The sequence below is a fragment of the Leptonychotes weddellii genome, chromosome 9, assembly GCF_054177405.1.
Source record: "Leptonychotes weddellii isolate Sample4059 chromosome 9, ASM5417740v2, whole genome shotgun sequence".
Classification (NCBI taxonomy): domain Eukaryota; kingdom Metazoa; phylum Chordata; class Mammalia; order Carnivora; family Phocidae; genus Leptonychotes; species Leptonychotes weddellii.
Window position 1 is genome coordinate 121,239,188 of NC_138377.1, and position 22,357 is coordinate 121,261,544.

The 22,357-nt window shown below is 55.3% G+C and overlaps 1 long non-coding RNA gene across 1 annotated transcript; it reads left to right on the forward strand.

Annotated features, from left to right (window-relative positions):
* The first annotated feature begins 1,369 nt into the window (after positions 1–1,369).
* Positions 1,370–20,605, forward strand: LOC145723312 (uncharacterized). The gene is made up of 3 exons (XR_014148242.1): positions 1,370–1,685; positions 17,417–17,471; positions 17,761–20,605. It is a non-coding gene; the product is annotated as an uncharacterized LOC145723312 (long non-coding RNA).
* Positions 20,606–22,357: the final 1,752 nt, after the last annotated feature.

Consider the following 22,357-nt stretch of genomic DNA (forward strand, 5'->3'; position numbering starts at 1 on the left):
AAAAAAAAAGAAACATTAACGTCACATTAACGTCATTTAAAGAAAAAGCGCCTCTCAGCTTTGGAGGTTGGGGGAGTTACACGGCTTTCTGCCTGATTATCAGTCGGGATGAAATCCTTTGCAGGAAACCAGAGAGAGGGGCATTTCCTTGTAATGATCCTCTTTTTAGCTCCTGAATCCCCTCAGGTCTCCATTGGGGTTGTGTGTAAAAATATCATGCCCAACTTGCCCCTTCATCTCATTTTCTCCTGCGTGAATTATCCTTGTAATAATGCAGGTCACCCACTTCTTTGACTGTGTAAACTGGGATTTTAAAAATCAGGAGTGGATTATTGGCCAGCATGAGGCTTTGCCAGATTCCCCCCAAGGTTCTGGACCCAGGCTAAAGAGGGATGAAATGCCGCTGGGGTGCCCAGAGAGGCTGCAGGAATTCCTCTTTCACTGGTCATGGGGAAAGCAGGGGGACTGGCCTGTGGCCTTTTTGTGTCCCTAGGGGGGACAATTCCTGAGCTGAAGCACTGGAGTGGAAGACCCGGGACAATCCTAGACTGGGTTAATAAACCAGCAATCCAAATTCCAGAAGGGCAGCAGCTGGGGGGGTGGGGAAGGATGCCCACACTTGTGAGGCAGGGTTTTTGGGGGGCATGCGTTTGCCATTGCAACTCGGTGTATCCTTGACAAGTCACATCACCTCCCTAGACTTGTGTTCCCCACCCCCCATCTGTGAAATGGAGGTAACATAAGTAACTACACCTCCAGGGATCGTGTGAGAATTGAGTAAAATATACAAATGAAGTGCCTGGCCTACAGTGGGTGCTGAGCAAATGTAGCTCTTTCTCCATGCTGGGGCAAGGGGTGCATATGGATGTCTGGATACGAGGTTAAAATCACCTGCTGGAGAGAGTGAAAGCACCAATAAATGGCCAGAGTTTCATGGAAGAATTGACCAGCTGCCTTCTTTCCCCAGTGCCTGCCATACCCACCAGGCCTGGAACTGGGAGACAAATTACGACACCAAAGAGCACCCCGTTGGGAGGGAGGGTCGGGCGGATGTAAAGTTCCCGGCTTCGCTGGCTGGGGAGGTGCACCTGCAAGTGTCCTTAGAGACTTGAGAGGAGCGGGATCCAGATTAACTTGCGGGGCCAAGAGGGCACCGCCAGGAGGTCCACCGTAACTCGGGTTCCGGATTTCTAACAGTTGGGCTTCCGGAAAACGGCCCGGGGTCCTGGTTCGGGCAGGTTCCGAGTGTCAGGACTCACGAGCAACGCTGTCGGGGAAGCCAGGGTTGTCCTGGGGCGGCGGCTGGCGGGCTCTCCGCGGTGTGCTTGGCCTTAGGTGCACGGAGGCGTCCCACCTCTCGGGTGGCTGGCTGCCTGGCCGGCTGGAGGGTAAGGAGCTCAGGGCCGGGACGGACCCCCGCTTAGCCAGTACGGGGTTTCCCTCCCGCGCCCCGGGCGAGCGAGTCTGAGGCACGGAGTGCGCCCAGCAGCCGCCCCGGGCTGTGGTCGTGACCTGGAGGACGCGTGTGCCCTACTCCCACCTTCGAGGGGACCGCAGCGCGCTTCTAGGCGGGCGTGGGGGGCGCCTGATGTCTCCTTTCTGTTTTACAGCTACTCCCCTGCAGGCGCCTCCCTCCTCGGCGCCCTCTTCTCAGGCACGAACTCGGAGGGCGCGCGGGTGGAAAGGTGAGTGGCCAGAGCCCCGGCGTGGGAGGAGGAGCTGTCTGCCTGCACCCTCACTCCGCCCGGGGTGCAGAGCGGGCTCGAGGGCCGGCAGTCCGGAGGTTGGGAGTCCACGATCAGGTCGGTGGAGCGTCTGTGTTTTTACCTGGGTCACCAAAAAGGCAACCCCTCCTTCCTAGGCCCGGATCCGGCGTCATCCCCCTCCGCGTCCCTTCCCCGGGGGAGGTGGAAACTGGCGTTAACCACACAGCCACGGGCACGCTGTGCTCTGGGATACAGTTCAGCGGAGCACGGCGTGGGGCTCCCAGTGGGCGCCCGGCACCGGCGGCCCTGATTGCGGTCTCCGGCGCGGCCTCCTGGACACCCGGGCTCTCCCCGTCGGCGTTCCGCGGGAGTCCGAGGCGCTCAGGCCGGGAGCCTGACCCCTCTACCGAGGGTGGCGCGGTGGCCTCCCTCCTGGCCCTCAGCGGCCGGGCCGCACCCGCACCCGCACCCTCCCGGCCGCAGAGAGTGGGCTGACCGGCGCGCACAGGGGGCCGCGCTCGCGCCTCGCGTACGCCGGGACGCCGCCTGGGCCCCGCGGCCTTCGGGCCCCGCGGTGCCGCCGGCCACGGAGCGCGGGCGCGGGGGGGCGGGGGGGCGCGCACACCGCACCCCGGGGCCCGGCGGGGAGGCGGGCAGGGCGCCGCGGGGCCGGGAGGCCATTTTGAGAGCGCGAGGAGCCGCCGCAAGATGGCTGCGTGGGCACGAGGTAGGTCGCGGCGCGGCCCACAGAAGCGGAACGCGCGTCGAGCGCGCCCTCCCGCCCATCGCCGCCGCCGCGCTCCGGGCGCTAATGACCGCGGCCCGCCGCGCCCGCGAACGGCCGCCGGGCCCTCCGTCGCGGCGGCTGCGCCCCGGGGCCGCTGCGTGCGCTCCCGCCGGAGCCGCGGAGGAAGACGCGTGCGGCCCGTGGCCTCCTCGCCCGGCCGCGCGCTCCGGGCTGGGGCGGAACGGTGGCGCGGGGTCGGAGTCTGGGACCGCGGGTGCTTCGCGCTCTTTCATTCTTTCCGAGGAATGTCAAGCGCATGGCCGACGCCCGCTTTCCCTCCCCCCCTCACCCCCGCCCCCCGCCGACACCGCGAGGTCCGAGCGGCGAGCAGGCCCAGGTCGCCCTGCCCGGGACCTGGTGTGGCCCGGGCGGGGCTCGCGGCGGAGGACGGCCCTGAGGCTCCGTTCGCATCCCCCCCCCCCAACCCCTCCGGACCCCGGCGCTGCTGCGGGCGCACGGGCTCAGCACCTCGGAGCTGGGAGCTCGTGCCCCGACCAGGCCGCGGCCCTAGGTCAGAGCAGTGGCTCCCCAGCGGCCCCCTTTCAACGGGTGAATAATTTAAGCGCATTTGCGGTTGTGGGTTTTGTTTTGTTTTGTTTTGTTTTTTGTTTTTTTGTAACTGCCCCAGTTGATCGACCGCTGCCCTAAGGCAGGTCCCACGCATATGCATTTGTGCAGAGTGACTAAGAAACTCCAGTTTGTTCGTTTGTGTTTATTGAGTCTCGCTTTGTACCTAGCCTGGTACAAAGCACTTCTCATGCATTTGGGCCTCAGCTTGACAGGTAGGGTGGTGGTGATTCCCTCTTTGTGACTTTGGCTGTAGCTAGGATGTGGCAGAGTCAGGGTTGTCTGCCCCAAAGCCTTGAGTTCTTAACCACGGGCTCTGCACGGGCATGCATACACACAAACACACAGATTCATCACCATTGTGACCGTATCCAAGCCTGTCCTGAATCCAAGCCGCCATGTCCACACAGCCCCACCTCACATATGAGAGCTCTCCTGTCATACCCCGCTTACCCCCAATCTCCTGGCCTAAAGCCCTGGCCTAAAATAAATGTTGTTTTTAATATTGTGGTTGTTCTGAGCCCCCTGGCAGCCAAGACAAAGAAGAAAATGGGACGATTTATAACCTTGTTCAAGAAAGAAAGAGAGAGAGAGAGAAAGAAAGAAGAAAGCTCATCAGGGTTTTTAGAGATATGAACATTTCTTCCTCTGTAAGATTTATAGAAAATTTAAAGCTTGGTTATTATGTAGGTCAACTGCTCATGTCACAGATGAGGAACCAGGCCCAGAGAAGTTAAGTGATTTTCCCCAAGGTCATAAAGTGGCTAGAAGAACAAGAACTGGGATCCAGTCCAGTTGATTCCTAGTCAATTTCCCATCCTCTCATGAGCAGGTTTTAGTGGGTTTCTCAACAGTGAAATACTTTAGTTCTGTTTGGTGACCCCTCCGTCCTCTACTATAAGCTCTTCAGACCTGAGTGCTGTCTTGTTCCTTTTTTAGCCCTCAGTTCCCAGTGCTGGGCTGAGCTCGTCACTGTGGATATCTGCAAATATCCCATAAATGAATGTGTGGTTCTCAAAGGCTAAGCCTCTGGGTCTTGGATATGGTGTGGTGGTGGAGGGAGAGGTTCTAACTTGAGTTTTTTAAAAGGACTTGGTTTTTTTGAATGTTGCATTTCTGAGCCCATAAATGCCTTAGACCTCTTTCTTTTAGCAAATGGTGTGAGCTGGGCGCTTCCCCTTTTGGCAGTGGTCTGGCTCCTAACTGCGCTGTCACACTGTTGGGTCTTGTGGGAAGGAATCATTTCTCTCTTGAAGGACTATGCTATCAACGAGGCCTGCAAGTCCCTTTAGGTGAACCAGGAGTGTTTCCTGATGACACTAGCAACAGTCACCATGAGACCTGGTGGACCCATTCTTTTGTCTTGGGCTGGAGAGCCAGCCTTTCTGGGCCACGCGCAAATAGCAGAATGGTTCCTGTGGCTTACGTACAAATAGCAGAATGTAGCTCATCAGATCCCCAGAATTTATACAGATTAGTCAATTTCTCTGACTCCCAAAAGGTAGCCTTTGAACCCTGGTATGATAACTGTAGGCGCTAAATAAATTTAGTGAGCCTCCCACAGACAGATTCTCTGGAAATTTGTACCAGAAAGTTGTCATCCTTGGGCGTGGGGGGGAAGGGGGTCTCCTTCTTGGTGAGGAGCCCCTATTGGCCGAAATGCCACAACAAATCCTGGCCAAATCCTGACCATCATCTTTGGGCTGGCTCTTGATAGGCAAAGTGGGGTGGAGAGCTGAGGCCAGTTTATAGCAAAAGCCCCAGCTGTGGAAGAAAACCAGGGTTCAGCTCCCCAGATTAGTTACTGTCTACAAGGATTAAAGGCCCCAAATAATGGCTGGCCTCTCCCCTCCTCTGTGCCAAGGGAAGACATGTAAATACAGCCACACGCAAGCTTAGGCAGTAGATGTGTATAAATCGAATTTAGCAAATCAGATCATGGTTTAAATGCACTATTTAAAGCAGTCCTGCAGTGAAGCCTTTTACAAAGGGAATAATCATTTTGTGATGCTAATCATCAGCCTCCAATTTATCTCCTTTGTAAGTTCAGATGTTGGTGCACTGGGTGTTCTGAAATTGGGGCGCTCTTGTGTAGGGCTCGGGTGGTGGCTGTCTGCCTTCTTTTTTTGACCTCTCATTTTAAATGGGTGCATGTCCTCGTTCCCACTGGGGGCCTCAGGATGCTTGTCACTTAGCCTGATAGTTCTCATCCATCCCGTTCATCTTTTTATAATCTGATAGAGCCTACCCTTCAGCTGCTCCCGGCCCCCTTTCTGAGATTTGCGCCCTTCCTGGGGGGAGACAGAGGCCCTGCTGTTCTCAGGGCATTAGAACCAACTCCTTCTCTGATCTGAACCTTCTTTTGTTTCTCTGAGCTTCTGGTACCTCTGGTGCTGCTCATAAAGACGATCTTAGAGTCCACTAGATACACAGCAGCCCCTGAATTTAGTAGGTGAATGAAATGCAGGCGCCCACTTGCTGAATAGGCACTGTCCGAAATACTCTCCCCATTCACAGCAAAATAACTGAGGCCTGGATGTTAAAGTGACTTTTCCCACAAGTTAAAATCGGGACTCAAAGGAGAACCTGTCTCCTAATTGCTATAAAAGTGTTTTATACACTAAGCCGTAGTGCCTTTCTTTGGAGAGAAAATATAATAAGAGACCATCTGGGTGGGAGGAAAGAATGAAGGGAAAGAGATGGATCAGAGTGGAATAAAGGCAGTGGGCAGGAAGCTGGGGGGCCGCGAGGAGCCTGACCTTGCTTAGCTCACAGGCCCTGATATAGTGTCTTTGTTAATGCTGCCACGATCCGCGCGTTCCTCGGTAATTATGACTGTGTGTTGGCATGGCGACTCAGAGTAAGAAGACTAGAAGCACGGGGTAAATGCACGACTTGTTCTTGCCTTCTAAAGCAGAGAGGAGCTTTTGTGGGTAGTTCCTCCAGGGAGACGTGGTAGAAAATTCACCAGCCCCAGGGCTGGAGCGTGGGTATTTGCAACCCAGAGAAGCCGGGTGGCCCTGATCGGGGGTGGCACACCCAGAGGGCCTCATCCAGACCTGCCTCCAGTGCAGAGGTCATGCAGAACCTCCCTCCTGTGCCTTTCTGTTGGTCTTTGTTCCCGAGCCTGTGATGTCAAGTACACCCATGTCTTCTCCCCTCCAGGTTGTCTGTTTCAAACAGGTTTATGTCGCAGTCCCCCTGAACTGGATTTATGGTAAACTCATCTATCTCGTAGGCGAGTATGAATCAGGAGGCCGAAAGGACAGGTTGATGGGCCCAGCTGTAGGGATGGAGTTTGAGGCTTCCCTTCCTACCGGGCCGCCCACTCCTTAGAGATCCTTGGGCCCCCTCCTCATCCTAAAGCCGGGGAAGTTGCTGGAGTCAAGAGCTGCGCTGTCCAGGATGCTAACCATTATTGATCTCATGAGATGCGGTGAGCGCAACATGCTGAAATGATGATACTGGGTTAAACAGAATATAGTATTAAAATTAGTTTTACCTGTTTCTTCTTACTTTTTAATGTGGCTTCTAGGAAATTTGAAATGATAGGTGCCACTCCTATTTTATTGGCCTGGACTAGAGAATTAAGATCCCTTCCAGCCCTAATGTTCAGTAACTAATCCTGGTCTATCCCTGGAAGGTCCCTGGCCACAGAGAGCTCTGTGTATAGAAGGCCATGGAAATGCCAGGCTGGAGGCCACTAGAGAGGCTAGGTGTTAACGGAGCTTTTAGGGGTGTCTAGTACAGCTCCTTAAGTTACCCCACAGTCCTTGGAGGCAAAAGGTCTGAATCTAGAGGCAGCATTGTTTTTCAGAGTCTAGGGGCGGGGGAAGAGAGCCAGTGGGTAACGCCAGGAATCTTTGGATGGAGGTTTAGCAGTGCCCCATGGAGTTTGAATGGGCATAGGTATGGGTGACAGGAGGGTTGTCCTGGGGGTGGACCACCTCCCCAGGCCCCTATCCCTGTCCTTGCAGTGATTTCATAGTCTCCCAGGTGTGTGGAAACCACAGGGCATGGGAGGGCAACTGTGCATCCCAAGTTCATGCCAAACCCGCTTTAAGCAGGTTTCCTTTGGCCCCAGCACTCTTCGTTGCCCCTCTCCTTGCTGCCCCTCCTCCCCTCAGCCTGTGCTGCTCTCTGGGAGCTGAAGCTTCTGGGATGCGCCTTGGCTCAGAGCCAGCGTCTTCTTCGAGAGGCCTCCTGCCCTGGCGTCCTGCCAAGCCTTGGGTCTTCAGAGAGATTTTCTGGGGAGGTGCTGGGCTCACCCTGCTGTCAGAGAGCAGAGGGGCCCTCTCACCTCAGAGGACTCCTGGCTGTGGGTCCAGCCTTGCTTCCAGTCCCCTTCCCTTCTCAGGAACTCCAGTTTCCTGCCCCGGAAACCCAGGACTCCGTTAATGGTCTCCCAGCCCTCAGTAAGCCTTGAGTTTATGAAAAGACAGCTCCTCACATGAGCCCGGGAGGTGAGGAATGGGCAACCAGGAAATCATAATGAGTCATGATAATGGTGACAGGAACCATTTATTGAGCACTTAATGCTGTGCCAAGTTCTGTGCTAACGCTCTGCGTACTTCGTCTTCTTTAAGGCCTGTCTCTTGGGGAGCAGAAAGAGAGGTGAAGGTAATCTAGGGTCTGCCCTTCTTCTCTAAGCCACATGTCATGGGCTGATTGCATGAGGTATGTCTCAGAAGCTACAACCCTTGAGTCGGTGGTAGTCTGAGTCCCCCATGGGTCCTCATCTCCCAAGGAGTCTGCCTGGGCTTTGGGGAGCAGCCTGAGCTTATTTCGGTGGCTAGAGGGTGGCTCTGTAGTGTCTCCTGCTTTGGGCTGACAATGCACCTGGAGAGACAGGAAGCAGGTAGCGGGTAGGAAGGCTCAGTGCTGGGCCCCCGGGAGCCTTGGTAAGGCACTACGAGGGGTGAGAAGGGTCCCACCCAATCCTGGCTTTTGTCAGTGTGAACTGTAGCCTGGTTGTGCCTCAATCTGGAAAATCAGGGGTTGGCCAAAGTCTGCCAGTCTGCCCATGTTGCCAAGGATTGTACCCATCCCGGGCAAGGTTGAGCCTCTGCTTTGGAGAATGTTACATCCCCCTAAGGTCGCACTGAGTCTTCTGGAGGAGGGAAAGGGATCCACATCCTCTGTTCAGTCTTATCTGGTCCTTAAACAAAGAATGCTAGACCTTCTTCCTATCCCCCGAGTTCGGTGGCACGGATTGGGAGAGGTGGGAGATGCCTCCAAGGGCATGTCATTTCCCTGGGGAGCGCTAGGGAGAGGTGCAGTAAGGAGAAGAAGGGCTCGGGTTTACAGCCACCCCTTCCCGTTGGGCCTGCAGCCTCCTTTACCCCATTTTTAGCTGTTTCTAGCCCATTGTTCTCTCTTCTGTTATCAGATTGCAGGCTTCAAGATCACGGTGGTGGGAAGCAGAGCGTGCCGCCCAGTGGGCATCAGGGGTCTGTCCGATCTAGTTCAGCACATGGTTTCCCTTCCCTCTGAGCCAGTTTTCTCATCTATAAAATCGGGGATAGTAATACTGAGCTTGTGGCACTCGAGAAATGTCAGTTTGCGTCCCCCATCTGCCGCTGTTATAGGATGGGTGTGAATGCACTGGGGGGCGGGGGTGGGCTGAGCATGCATGAGCCAGCAAGGCTGTGACGTATGTGACCATCTAACTGGTGGGCTGCACATCAGTGACGAGTGGAGGCGCAGGGAAAGCAGCCAGTGAGGGATCGGGCTCAGCTCTCGGTCAGTCACTAGAATAAGTCAAGGCGATTACCGACCATGCATAAGCTCCAAGCTCCGGTACCAAGAGATCCCCTGACCTGCTCCCTGACCCCTCCGAGCGAAAGCCAGCCTAATAAGGCTCACATTCAAGGGGTGATAGCTTGACTCAGACTTTGGGAGTTAAGAGAGGAGGAATTCATTTGGAGTGGAGTCATCAGAGAAGGCTCACTGGACCCAAACAGGTCTCCTAGGCTGAGTGGGGGAAGGAGACTCCCCCACAAAACTTTGGAGGTGGGGATGGAGCAGCAGGGTAGACTCCTGCAGGACTGGACCAGAAATCAGGTCAGATGTGGAGGGCAGACTAAGGGAGCTGGTCTCATCCCCATGTGCAAGGTCAGTGTGGGAGGGCTGCCAGGCTAGCCCGAGCTGAGCAGGTACACCTGCCCTGGCCTTTCTCACATCTGATGGCTCTTGGCCTGGACTTTAGCACCTCCAGGACTATGCCCTGAAGCCATAAGTCAGTTTGCAAGGGAGCCATGGAGCTCAGGAATTGGAAGTCTTCCCGGGCCGGACTATTTTTTCCATTGCCTTCATTTATCCATTCAACATTTATTGACCAAGCACTATGTGTCAGGCTCTAGGCAATGCCTTGGGGATACAGAGAAGCAAAACCACAGCCCCTTGCTCGGCACTTCAAACTCGTGTAATACAGAACTTCATCCATCCGTCCAGGATGGGAAGGCCAGGCTGGGGGAAGGGGTGCTGGATAAATGGGCCCTGGAGGTATGACAGTTCTCACCAGTTGGCAGCTTCCTGGCCTCTCTGCCCTTCTCCGTGGCCCCAAGAGCCTGGGAGAGCAGGGTCAGAGGCCATTTCATGCATTGCCTATGGTGACCTTAAGTTGCCATTTAGCCTGGGCTAGAGCTTTAATTTTCCAGATTCCATTGGTTCTATATAGAAACTGTGAGATCTCAATTGCCTTTTTTTCACTGAAGAAACAACTTTGATCTTAGGAATCAGTATAGCAGTAACCTGTTGAGATTTCCATGTGAGACTGGTAAGGAACATCTTAAATGCAATCAAATAATAAATTACATCTGGGTGAATTCACATACAGAAGGTTTCTCCTCCTTGGAAGAAATCAGATCCTGTTTGGGGCATCCAAGCCAGAATCCTCTCCTGGTTCTGCTCAGGCTGGATCCTGAGTAGAGTGGTTGGCAGGTAAGCCTGCATATGGCAACACTGGGCACCCAGCTGCCTCCTCTCAACACATCTGGAGTTTGGAAGAGTCATTCATGTAGCCCCTAGGCTGGGGCCCGCCCTGCAAATGAATCCCCCCAGTCCTAAAGCCCAGACAGCAGCCTCTGCCGTTCGGTCTCTTGCCCCCAGGAGCAGGAAGGCTAAACAGATTTTATTTTATTATTACTATCACTTCAGTGGTTTTCTTGTTGAAGTCAGTGTGTGTGTGTGTGTGTGTGTTTAAAAGGATAAAGCTTTAGAACTTACGTGGTATTTTGGTTAAAGTACTTGTCAAAGATGTAGGAGGGACCGTCTTCATGGAAGGTCATTCCAGGTCTTCGAATGGAGCCCCAGGTCCTTGGCCACTAGAAGACTGTCCGAGGAAGTATCTTCCCTCAGCTTCTGTATGGACCAGCCAACTGCTGCTGGTGGGCAGGATAAGCATACGTGAAGCAGGCTTTCCTCGGTGGGCAAGTAAGAAGCAGGTAGTGAGATACAGAGAAGTTCTTTTTTCTTTTTTTTTTAAGATTTTATTTATTTGACAGAGAGAGACACAGCGAGAGAGGGAACACAAGCGGGGAAGTGGGAGAGGGAGAAGCAGGCCTCCCGCCGAGCAGGGAGCCCGATCAGGCCTCAATCCTAGGACCCTGGGACCATGACCTGAGCCGAAGGCAGACACCTAATGACTGAGCCACCCAGGCGCCCCTACAGAGCAGTTCTTGACTCTGCTTCCAAAACCTTCCACCTTTCCTCCCCTGGGAACCCAGAGAAGTCCGAGAGAGTAATTTCCCAGGAAGATGCACTGAGCGACAAGACATGGTTATCCAGATGCTGGCAAGGAGTGGGCCTTCCCTACGCTGGGCGGCCTCCGTGCCCTCCTGGCTTCCCTTATGTGGCTCTTTGCGAGGTAGTCTGAACGAATGTCATATGCACAGAGACTGGCCTTGGGTTTCTTTTTGGTAGCCAGCTGACAGCAAGTGTTTAGTGATGAAGCTTCCAGGTTGACCTTTCCTCCAGGACAGAGTGCGTGCGTGGACTCCCATGCTAGCCCCTGACACTGCTCTAGAGGAGAAGCCAAGGAACACAGTGGTCCCGTTTCCTTTCATGTTCCTTCTGTCCCCTCCAGGACACATTCCAGAATCTGAAGGCAGGGAAAGGAGAAGCAGGAGCCCTGGAGGAAGAGTTGGAAGGTGGGTCCTGGCCTGACGCAGGCCGCAGGCTGTGCGCCTGCGCGCGGGTCCCCAGGTCATTCCAGTGGCTGCTCCAGAGTCTATACATGACATAGTTATGCGGCTGTAGGCGGTTGGTCCGAGGTTGATTTGGGTCTTGGGTTACTATTGTTTTTTTTCTTCTTCAGGAATAAAATAACCCAGTTTGGGGAGGAAATAAAAAGGGAAAACACCCCCGATAATTCTTGGAACCAGCTGCCTATGAGGTTGACCTATATGAAATTTCTTTTTTATAGATCTAAACCCATCAAATATTGGTAATTTCATATGGTTCGACCTAATCCATTTCCACGCCTCTGGGCCAGTGGAGAGGGAGTCCCTGCTTCTCCTTTATCCTTAGAAGCACGTTTTAAAGGGTCTCTGAGATGTAAACCATTTGTGTTCCTCTTTACCCTATATCCCCTGCTCACTACTTTAACTGAAGGAAGAAATCACCCCAACCTGTGGATTCTGCTGCAAGGGAAAAGGACGCCAGCCAGGCTCCCCTCTTCCCCTGGCTTTAAAACACACCATCTTGAAATGCAGGGTAATTAATAATGACTTTAAATAGTATTAAAGAAAATAATTCTTCAGGGCAGTTCAGATAATCCTGACTAAGGGCTGAGACCAGTTCCAAACTTTTCTGTCTCAAGAGGCATCTGCCTCCACCTGGATGCTTGGAATGGCGTTTTACTCCACCTCCCGTGTAGCCAGCGGTCCTGGGGGACGGGACGAGGGAGGAGGTGGGCAGAAGCTAGCTTGCAGCCCCTCCACAACCTTTCAGCCACCCTGGTGCTGGGCGAGCAGCACTGTGGGCTTGTGACTGAATGCGCTCCGGTCCTGCATTCATTACGCTATTGTCAGTGTGTGTGTCTGGGGCTGCCTCTGGGTGTGTGTGTTTCTTTTTGTGTCTGCGTGTCAGTGTCAGGCTGTGTGTGTCTGTTTACATCGGCCTGTCTGGGCCGCTCAGTGCGACAAGGAGCTGGGTGGGGGGTGTTTGTAGGAGGGAGGGCATTTCAAAGCCCCAGATCTACCCCCTCAGGGATCTCGGGAGATTTATATAGATGTGTGTATGTATGTACACACGCGCGCGCGCACATGGATATGTCGCGTGTGTTTGTGTGTGGGGGGGGGGGCGGTTCTTAATGGTGCTCATTGTGTGAGGCTGCCTGTGAGTGTCCGACCAGGTGTGGTGTGAGCAGCCGCTGGGCTGGGTGAGCCCCATCTGCGTGAGCTCACAGACTTGCCCGCCCGCCCGCCGTCCGTGGGGAGCCTGTCCCTTCGCAGCTCACGGTCTCCTCTCTAATTTATTAGCTGGGAAGGAGGAGAAAATGAAACGTTGCCTGAAGACAATGGCCAAGACAGCAGGTCCCACCCTGCACAGCCGCCAGCACCTCTCCCCGCAGCCCTGCCTCGGCCTCTGCAGTGAGGATCTGTGTGTTACACTGCTCAGTCTGCAGTCAGAAATGAAAAGAACCCCCAAGCCAGTCTATAAGAAAGCGTGTCTGGCCATGGACATGCAGGGGTAGCTGCAGACTGCTGAAGGTGGAGGTTCGAGCCCGACTTGGCTGACTGCTGGCCCCTTATCCACTCTGGGGCCCCCACCTCGGAGCCCCGGGACTTCTCCCCAGCTGCCATCCAGGTGGGGGGAGGGGAGAGGGGCCCAAGCAGCTGCAGGGGCTGTGTTAGTAAACACTTTCCTGAGTTCCCATTTTCTTCACCCCCCTACCCTTCTCCTCTCCCAATGCCCCTTTACACCCCCCCACCCCCCCACCCCAGCATCCCCTTTTCTGTGGCCTGCACAATGAGCTCATTGTCCTGGGTATGATTTGAATAAGGGATCGGCGGGCCGGTTCCCAGCATTGTCCGAGGGGCTGGGAAAAACCCCAGCGCAGGCAGGAGGACCAGGCCAGACAGAGACAGATGCCTAAATTAGCAACAAAGCTTTGTGCACGTCCCCCGGACAAGGGCTCGCCTTGTTTGCGTGGACTCGAGGGTGTGGAGCTGGCCGGCTGCTCGCATGTCTCCCCATGTTAATTAGTTTTGCATGCATGTCTGAGAAGGTGCCAGGGGAGATGTGTTTGCCTTTCCCCGGGAGGGGGACCTGTTTGTGGCTGTGGAGCTGAGGGAGGCTGGGCCTACCTGGGGAGCCAGGCTCGGAGCCTGGGTGGGAGTCCCGGCTTCCTCATCCTGCTCTTCTGTCTCTCTGCCCTTGAGGGGGGGCTGGCTTTGCTCCCTGTGCCCCCTCCCTTCTTCCCCCACCACGTCTGAAAGTTGGTTAGCTCTGGCTACAGGGAACTCACTGGCTTCCACCCAGACCCAGGCCAGTGCCTGTCCATCTGGCAGTCTGTCTCTCGTGACACAGGGCCCCCCGGGATGGGCAGCAGAAGTGGCCAGTCTGGGCTCTCCTCCGTCCCTGAGCCAGATGGCCAGTCTGCTTATCGCATTATGGCCTCCCTTGGCCCCAGACCCCTGCCGCCCACATTTGGGCCAGGATCTTATTTGGGATATGGTGGAGAAGCCCTCTTTCAGGCGCTGAACAGGAGAGGGGTCTGGTAGACAGGCACGAGGCATGTCCTTGCCCCGGCTTCCTGTGTGACCTCGGGCGGGCCCGTTCTCCCCCACACCCCGAATCTCAGTGCTCTCACTGGCAAAATGAGCGAGTTGAACTCAGGAATCTTCTAGCTCAGAAAGTCTGTGACCGTGGTCGCTGCAAAGCTGTGTTGATGTCGCACTCCCTGGTTTAGCGCAAGGACAGGAACGGGACCAGTGGGTTCTGGTCAGGGGTGAAGAAGGGTATATTGGCAAGGATTTCATTTCCCTTGACACTGGAGTGTGGGCCTCTGTTTGTGGAGCGGGTGGGGGATCAGGAGCTGGCAGAACGTCTCTGCCCAGGCCCTCACAGACCCCCCTGTTAGGAGCCCAAGCCCTTCTCCTCCCGCCCCCACCCAGCAGAAGGGAGCTTGGCAGTGGCCGCAAAGGAGAAGCTGGAGTGAGAACAGCTGCTGGTCAGGGCCCTGGGCACGTCCTGCTCGCCCCCTGCAGGCCCTGGCATGGGGGACAGGGCTGAGAAGGGGCTGGATGCCTGCTGAACTGAGCCTTCAGACAACTTTCTGGATCCTGCCTTCAGAATGTCCAGGGCTCCACGGCTCCTCCCAGTAGCATCAAGAGGTGGAGGGGAACATGGGGCATGGCCCCTCTTGTCCAGGTGCACGGGTCTCAGGATCCAGTGACCAGGGGGGGTCTGGCTCTCAGGCCCTCCCTGGCCTTTCCTCCACTCAGCCCCACTGGCCCGACCCTCTCACCACTGCTTCCCCGTAATGGAAAGGGCGAGCCTGGGTGCTCACAGTCCAGAAAGCCCTGTGCCAAAACCTCCAGTTCCTTCCTGTGGGGTCCTTACCATGGATGGGACCCATCCCACCTCATTTCTTACAGATCTGGTGACAGCATGCATACAGAAGGGAACTTCTTTTCCTGTGTTTGTGATTCAAATGACTTGGGATGACTTTGTTTCAGGAAATGCTGGGGTCTTAGGGAAAAGCTTTGAATGTCCAAATTCCTCCTCTTGTCCTTTGCCAGCCTCCCCCCGTCTCTGGCACTCCCTCCTGCTCTCTCCTCCGGTGTGTTGGGGGCTGGAGGTGCCTTGCTCTGGAGTCCGGCAGCTGGCCAGAGGGTCCCACAGGGAGCCTCTGGGATTACCCTTGGTGGGGCCCATCCAGGCAGGGAGGCCCTGGGCCTGCCTTCCAGCGCTCCCCATCCTTCCCTCCTGTGAGACTCCAGCCAGCCCCCACCACCCTGTACCCTCACCGTCCCTGCTGTTCCCCTCCACCTCTCTTGTCCCTCCCCTCTGCCAGTCTCCTGGGCTGCTCCGAGCTCCAGCTGGGTATCTCTAGGTGGGGGGGGGCGGGTACGCAGGAGCTCAGTGAGGAAGGGTACGGAGATTAGAGCTCATGACAGGAACAGAGAATAGGGCCCACAGTAGGAGTGGGGAAGAGAGGGCAGGCAGGGCCTTGGGAGGCTGCCCGCTGCCCTCCCTGCCCCTCCCCTCCCCTCCCCTCCCCTCCCCTCCGGGTTTTAGCTGCCTCAGCTGTAGCCCTGAGCCCCTTAATCTGGTGATCAGTGTGTGGGGGAGTGGGCTGGCAGAGGCTTTAGGAGGTGACAGGGGATCTTGGGCGTCGCACTCCGCTAACTGAGCGGCACGCAAAGCCAGGGAATCACATTCCAAGCGCGGCTCCCCCTCCTGAGGCTGGACCCAGCATGAGCGGTGCCCAGTGGAGGGCCGGGCACAGGCCCCGCATGCGGCCACTGTCATCTTCTTTGTTCCTCAGGAAGAAAACTCCCAAGACTGAGGCTCTCCGGCCATGTTTGCTTGGCTAGGGTTTTATTGTTCGGTAGCTGTCCCCACCCTTACCCCAGCCTCCCAAGTCCTCCGGCTCCCTTTTCCAGGTAGAAATGGACATCTGTGACCGGTGGGGATTCCTTCTTCTGACAACCTGTCGGGGCTGGTCAGAAGAGAGGGATTTGTTCTGGAACTAATGAAGTAGGCTGGGCAGCGTGCCTCCCCTGCTCACCAGCTTCGACCAAACTGCCCTGAGAGAACCCTGGGGAGATGGGAAATTGAGGCAGGGGTGCTGAGCACAAACCCACGTGGTTTGGAGGCTTCTGGTGCACCAGGCCAGGGTGTACACAGCCTGGGACTTGAGCTGGAGAGGAGAGACAGGGGAGGAGATGCTGTGGGCCGAGGCCCAGATCAGAGCTCTGCTTCTGGTCTCCCTGTGCAGCAGCTCCCCCCTACTCTCGGTGTCTCTCAATCCTCATCTGTAAAATGGGAAGACTAATCCCTAACTCCGAGCTGCTCTGGGGAGAGTTAAGTACATGGGGAACATCAAATAGGGTTCATTTTCCTTCTTCCATTTCCCCGTTAGGTATGGGGCAGGTATGAAGGTGTTGAGCTTCTCAAGGTCAGTTTATACAGCTGGGATTTGAGAGAGGAAGACAGCGACGAGATACAGAATATTTAACCACGGGCACTGGCCAGTCACAACGGCATCTGGCCCAAATCATCAGCCCAGGGAGGAGGGCACAGCTGGGCGGGAATAAGTTAATTTGTCTTTGTGTTTTTCTGTCCCGACACGTGTCTGTTTATCAGCAAGCACGCAGACTTCCCTCGAGGGCAGTTCCTGACAAGGTTGGAGGATGTGGGGTCCCTGGATCTCTTTTGCATTCTGAGCAGCTCAGGTCGGCCTGGCATGGGGCCCCGTGCCCCACCTGGTAGACGACCCAGCAACACAGGGCAGTGAGCTGAGGTCCTTCCCAGCTTTGGGCCCTTGCCTCATTGGGTGAAATCCTTGCCTTTGAGGGCCCAAGGTGGCCTGGTAGAGTGGCAAGGGCCTAGGAAGACACAGCCCTACTCACCTAAAAGTCAGAGACTTGAACCCCAGCCCATCTTCCTGCTGAATATGAATAGCCTTGGGTGAACCAGCTCCCGTGCTGGACCTGGAAAAGGAGCATTGGATAGAATGGCATTGAATGTGCCTCTTCGCTGTAACATTTTATAATCTGGAAGTTGTTCCTGCTTTCTCTCCTCTGTTAACCTGCCAACGGTCGGTTGGTACTCCCAGCCCCCTGGCTCTCAGGAAACCCAGCCCCATGGCTCCCTTCAAGTTGCCCTGGGATGCAGGGAGGCACCTTCACCCAGACGCTACAAACATGAAAACCCATCTCAGTGCTGGCAAGTGATATGAAGCTGGGCGGTGACCTGCCCTGGAGCAAGACGTAGGCAGGAGAGCGCATCTTAGCCGAGTTTGCTCCCAGCCTCTGATCTGGAGCCTTCTCTGCTGTTTCTCTTTTCTCTGATGAGTGTTTACCCTGGTGGCTCTGCTTGCCACCGGCTGGCCCTCAGGCTGGCCTTGCAGTGTTCCCCCTGGGGCTCGCCCCACCCTACTTCCTTGGGCCAGGGCCTTTAGACTCGGAAGCTCTAAGCCCCTAGAAGCAAAGCTTGGGGGAAAGGCTACTTCTCAGAGCCCAGCCCCTCTCCCCAGCATCCCCGGCCAGGTGGCTCTGCCATGGTGTGGGCATAAATGTGGGCCATGGAGTCACTCGGTGAATGTGGGCTCAAGGCCTTTGATGGCCAGTGTGACCTGGGGCCAGCCCTTTACCTCTCTGAGCCTGTTTTCTTATTTCTACAGTGAGAATAACCACACCTTTTTCATCACGTTGCAGTGAGGCCTAGAAATAATACAGGTAAAACACCTTGAAATTATATGGTTACTCTCTTTCAGCTCCCAGTGCCATCTGAACCCGGGGGTTCCAGAGGCCACAGACAAACTGTTCTTTCCTGACCTCTTGCCTTTGAGTTTCAGGCCTGCTGTGCTGGGGAGGTTCTGGAACAATCTCGGGGGAGCTCCTCCCCCTAGCCCCAGGGAGCAGAAATACCTACTTTCAGCCCTAATAATACCTGAATGAGATTTATAGGACACCTTCCTCCCCAGAGCTCAAAGCTCCTTCTCACATGTTATTCTCTTATCTTTAGATTGTCCTGGGAAGTGTGATAGGACAGCCTCTTTTCAGCTTCTCTGAAGATGGAGACAGAGAGGAACGGTGGGTCTTGCCGAGGTCACAGGATTGGAATCCAGAGCCACGCCACTCCAGGGCACGGGAGGTCATCAGCCGAGCAGAAAGCCGAAAGCCGAGCAGAAAGGGAAGATGCAGGAGTCACCGTCCTGAGGCTGCAGCGGTCAGGGGCCTGGATGGAGGAGGCGGCCGTGGGCAGAGGCTCAAGCTCCGCTCCCATCCCTGCCCATCTGGGACTCGGCAACGGACCTGGGGAGACCTACCCCGACCATCCCGCAGGGAGGGGCCTCGGCCTTTGGCCTGTGGGCTCCCATTTCTGCCCTTGGCACACCGTGTGCCTGTTCCAGGTCTGAGGGCCTCTGGCCGGGCCTCCAGCAAACGGCCGCTCTTTGCCGTCCGTATTTCCACCCCGGAGGAGCGAGGGCAGCACGCTGGGAGGTTGCCAAAGCAAGGGGCTCCGGCCTTCTAGGAGTTAACGACTCCCTCTCCCCAGCTGTCCTCCCCTTGGTGCTCCTCTTCCTCCCCCCTCCTGCTCACAGCAGGCAGGGCCTGGACCTGGGAGCCATGCTGCTGTGTTGTTGCCACGGGAGCCGGGAGGCAGATCTGAGCTATGCAGGGAAAAGGCCCGGCCTGTCAAAGTGTCTGAGATGAACCGCCGCCGTCCCCGTGCAGCTGGGCTCAGACGTGTCTCGGCTCTTGTTCTGTGCCTGAGAATGGCGAAGCCCAGTGAGGTTCAAGGGCAAGCTCACTATTCATTAGTCAGGGGTTCTTGACATCCTGTCTCTCCCAGGGATGGGATCCCCCCCCTTCCTCTTTCCCTCCTGTGACACATTCCTGGGTGCCTTTGGTGAGGACTACACCCTCCTCGGCCTCCTGCCCAACCCCCTCTCCAGAAGCCCCTAAATAAACTCCCCGCAAGGAGACCAGGCAGGGCAGAGACAATGGCCACAGGAAACCATTCAGGCGGGACTCTAGCCACGCTGGCCCGCCCTCTGCTCCCAGCACCCTTGTGGGCCCCACTCCCCTCTGACTCAGGGTTACCCCTGGGCCACCAGCACGCACAGGCCCAGACAGGACGAAGCCACTGGCCACTGCCCTCGGGACAACAGGCCCATTCTCAGAGGGCTCCTTAGTTGCCTCCGTAGCCTGGATCTCACCCAACTGGCTATTTTGGTGCCTTTCTCTACCATCATGTGTCTATTTTAAGACACTCTCAAACACTGTTGGCTGGAGAATGTAAAACATACAGTATATTCTGTAATGCGGCTGTATCAGAATGTAGAAGACATACATACTTAGTGACAAGCAAACTGCACCGCTAGGAATTTACTCTATGGTTATATATGTAAAAATTTCCAAAGAAGTATGTACAAGGGTGTTCGTCAGAGCATTTTCTTTTTAAGAATGTAAGAACATGGAAACGAAGCTATGGTCCATTCATACGGTGAAATATTATGCAGCTGCAAAAATCACTGTGGTAGATCTCTCTGTAAGCTGATATGGAAGGCTGGCCAGTGTATACCGTTGCATAAAGAGAATAAATTGCAGAACAGGCAATAGAGTATGATCTTATTTATGTGTATTTAAAAGTCAGTCCTAAGTATGCTTATATCTGAAGAGTTTCTGGAAATATGTATCGGAAGGCTGTCTCTGGGGAGTGGGGATGGACGGATTCCTTCTTCTGTACTGTTATATGTTCTTTCCATGCTCGTGGAATCCTGTCATTGAAAAATTTAAAGACGCTATTTAATATAATGGGCTTAACTTCTATTAACCAACTTAGGGTAAGAGCTCCAAGAGGATGGTGGTGATGTTGCAGGAAAAAAACATCCCAGAAACTCTGCCATTGGCCATTTTCAGGCCTAAGAAGCGCACAATCATCATCGTCATGGCTACTGTGGTTAATTAAAAGCCTACTAAGTGCCAGGCTTAGTATCTCTGGGTCTTGCCTCGGTGGATATCATTCCAATTTCACCATATGGAAGAGTCTTTGATGGGTTTGTCTGAGCTCCTCAGCAGGGTGGGGGTTGGGGGGGTTCCCTGTTTCACTGGGAATAGACCTTACCCCTCTGCCTTCCAGAGCTGCCTTTTTGGGAGAGGACCTTGGAAGCCCCAACCTAGCCACCTCCCCCCCTCACCCCAACCAGTCCAGTCGTGGGGCTGGGCTGGGGCCCAGGGTTGGGGAGAAGGTGCCCCACCCACTGCCCCTGCTACCCAGCAGAGGTATCATCGTGCTGGGGGGCTGCTTGGGCTTGGGCCAGCAGGGAGAATGGACGGGGCTGTGAAAGGCCCAATTTGCATAAGCAGCATGTTTCATGAGAGAGACCTCATCGTCCGCGGGTGCCCAGTGCCAGTCGCCTCCTCTATCTGCTTCGCCCCTGCCCCTCCCCCCAAAAAAGTAAGTGGACCAGCAAGTGTCTCTGAGGAGGCAGCTCGGGGTGGGCTATACCCACTGCAGGCTGGGGCCGGCCTCTCCAGGGCACCCAGCCCCACCCCCACCTGCTGTGGCCGAGAGGGGCAGGGAGAACAGGCACTGCTGACCCAGACTGAGCAGGTGCGGGAAACCCCACAGGGGTCCCTGGGGCCTGGGTGGTAGCAATGGTCACCCCAAATCAGCTGTGGGGCCAGCAGAGAGAGGAGGAAAGAAGCATTAAGAATGACCACACGAGGGGCACCTGGGTGGCTCAGTCGTTAAGCGTCTGCCTTCGGCTCAGGTCACGATCCCAGGGTCCTGGGATCGAGCCCCGCATCGGGCTCCCTGCTCGGCGGGAAGCCTGCTTCTCCCTCTCCCACTCCCCCTGCTTGTGTTCCCTCTCTCGCTGTGTCTCTCTCTGTCAAATAAATTTAAAAAAATAAAATCTTTAAAAAAAAAAAAAGAATGACCACACGAAAAGTGGTGACTCCTCGTAACTCTGTGGGCTGCAAGTATTATTGGCACATTCATTTTAGGGATGAGGACGATGAGGCACAGAAAAGTTAAGTTATAGGTCCCAAGCCACACACAATTAGGGCCAGAACTGAGGTTCAAAACCAAGTCTCTTTGACTCTAAAGTCTGTATTTCTAACCCCAAAGCAGTCCTGTTTGGACTGGGCACATAAAGGAGGTCCCCAAAGCTGCAAGGCCTCCTTGCCAATCCCCACACATACAAGACATTCACCCCTCTTCTGCAAGGTCACCACAAATAGTCCTTTGCCTGAGGTCCTCCCCCAGTTTCACCTAATGCCATCTATCTCCTGCGGGGTGCCCAGCCCCAGCCTGGGCAACGGAGTGGGGAATGGGGAGGGCGGACTATAGGGCCTTTCACAACTGGAGCTTTTGTCTTGTCTGGTAGTATAGCCTCTCCTCCAGAGTTGTCTGGGGGCAGTAGGATTGTCCAGATGGGCTCCCTGGAGGTGGTGGCCTGGAGGCAAAGATGCTGCCCAGCTGGTCAAGACAAGCCTAAGTGAGCACTGGAGAGCTGGAGCAGAGTCCTCGGGAAGGTCCAGGGTCTCCACCTGGTAGAAGTGGGAGTGGGGGAGGTCTGAGGGTCAATTAGATGCGACAGCCTCCCAGTCCCCTGGCTGCCGGTCATCTGCACTCCTGAAGATGCTGCTTCTTCCTTGACCGGAACGGGCCTAGCAAGAACACAAGGACAGTCCCAGCCTTGCCCCCGTGCTTCCCAGAGGCTGGCCTGATGGGAGGCTAAGGGAAAGCTGAAGGTGCAGATGCAGAAATGGGAGAGGAGAGGCCTCACCCAGGCAGCTTAAACCACTGGGTCCCCCTGAATGGTCCTGAGGGAAGACTGGGACAAATTCTGGGAGAGGTCTCTTGCTATCCTGTGAACCCCCTGACTCTGTCTTCCCAGCCCACAATGAATGATATTTCTCTGCAATATTCCTGTCTCTGGTCAGTTTTTCTGGGAGGACATGAATGAGGAAAGTATGACTTAGCCACTAGCAAAGAAAATGTATGGTGTGTGGGGGGGGGGCTGTGTGTGGAGGGGACCTGGCGTAGATGGGAAGAGTGGAGCAAGGTCTTGGAAGGTCTGTCTCCCTGACCTGGGCTAGGGTCCTTTGGGGAAGAGGATGAAGGCTGCTGGCTGGCCCAGGGCCTGCCTCTAGCCTTGAGGGTGGCAACAACGTTTACTGCCAGGTTCCAAGCTCCTAAGCTCCTCCTAAATCGCCCGCCATCAGTGTTTCTCATTTAATCCTCACAACGACTCCGCCAGACTTAGTCCCATTTTACAAACTAGGAAACAGAGGCTAAGAGGCAAAGCCACACAGCTGAGGGCTGAGCCACACACAGTGAGAGAAGCCGTGGAGTTGGGCTCCTGATCTCTTACCTGTGACCAGAATGGGATTGCAGGGGGTCCTAAATCTCCTGAAAGCCCCTGACAAGTGATTCCATGCAAAATCACAGCATTCATTTTCACGAGGTCCTTGGAGCCCAGATAATAATCAACACTTTCTCGGGCCAGGCACTAGTCTAAGTGCTGGTTCATGTCCTAAATCATGGTTTAAGCCTCAGACCTGCATACGCGTAACTGGGCACTGTCTTACTTCCTATTTCACCAACA